This window comes from Propithecus coquereli, unplaced genomic scaffold (genome assembly GCF_000956105.1).
Source record: "Propithecus coquereli isolate 6110/MARCELLA unplaced genomic scaffold, Pcoq_1.0 Scaffold9, whole genome shotgun sequence".
NCBI lineage: Eukaryota > Metazoa > Chordata > Mammalia > Primates > Indriidae > Propithecus > Propithecus coquereli.
In genome coordinates this window covers 14,410,300-14,411,448 of record NW_012155284.1, presented here as the reverse complement: position 1 = coordinate 14,411,448, position 1,149 = coordinate 14,410,300, and positions in this window count along the sequence as shown.

The following is a 1,149-nucleotide window of genomic DNA, read 5'->3' as shown; positions in this document are numbered from 1 at the left end:
TCAGAATGTGGCTTTCAGAGCAAATTTTTACAAGAAGTCCATCTAACTTTAATTATGCAAAACCAAGACTTATGCAATTTCCATAAACAAACTTTTTGCTTAAGAATACCGCTTGGATTCTTCCAGAAAAGCCAAAAATGAGCATCCTAATCTTCTGAAAAGCTGAAACAGTTGAAGTCATTGTATGAAAAGCATAGAAATTAGATGGCCTGAGTCCTGCTATCTTGGCTTCAGTGGTACATAATTATCCTGAACCACGTTTTCTTGCTTTGGCATCACAGTGCTTGAAGCAGAGGGAGACCACTGGGCTTAGCCTCAAGAGTTGGGTTGTAGTGTTCAACCAGCATTCATTATCATTCCCCTTTCCTCCTTCCTAATAGAGCCCCAATTTTTATCAAGTATCCTGATTAATCTAAGAGTAATCCCATTGGCACCTTGCCAATTATTGATTCAGGAATAGGCATGTGAATTACTCCAAGTTGGTGAAAAGTTTGCTAAGGATTTTTGAGGAAAGTTTCCTAGTTTTCAAGAAAAAGGTACAGAAAGAAACAATCTCTTCCTCTGGCAATATTGTGTATAGATTTGAGGCCCAGAACTATAGCAGCCAATTAACTATGAGGCTGAAGACGAAGCCAACACTTGATGGTAGCGCCAAGAGGATTTCAGAGAAACAGAATCAGTGCAACTAGATCATGTCAACCCTGAACACCGTCTCACCTCTGAATACTCAGGTAAGTGAGCCAATATACTTCTGTCTTGTTTAAACTAGTTAGAGGTGGCTTTTTGTTACTGTGGCCAAAGACATTCTAACTGATGCATGCATATGTGATTTCAGCTTCCTCAGCTCTAAGTTGGGATATGAATATCTGCACTACTAATTCACTAGGTGATTTTGGAAATCAAAATGAGCCAATGGATGTGAATTTACTTTGTAAACTATAAATTGCTATTCAAGGGCAAGCTGTTAATATTATTGATAATTCTGCTACTAAGTCTAAGGTACAAATTTGAGTTCACTTTATGAATTATATTTCTTAGGATGTATAGTTATTTAACATTTATTTTAAACTGATACTTCCAGAAATTTTGTGAGTATTTATAGGTCATTCTTTTCAAACATATAAAACAGTTACATGTTTATAGTTTCAG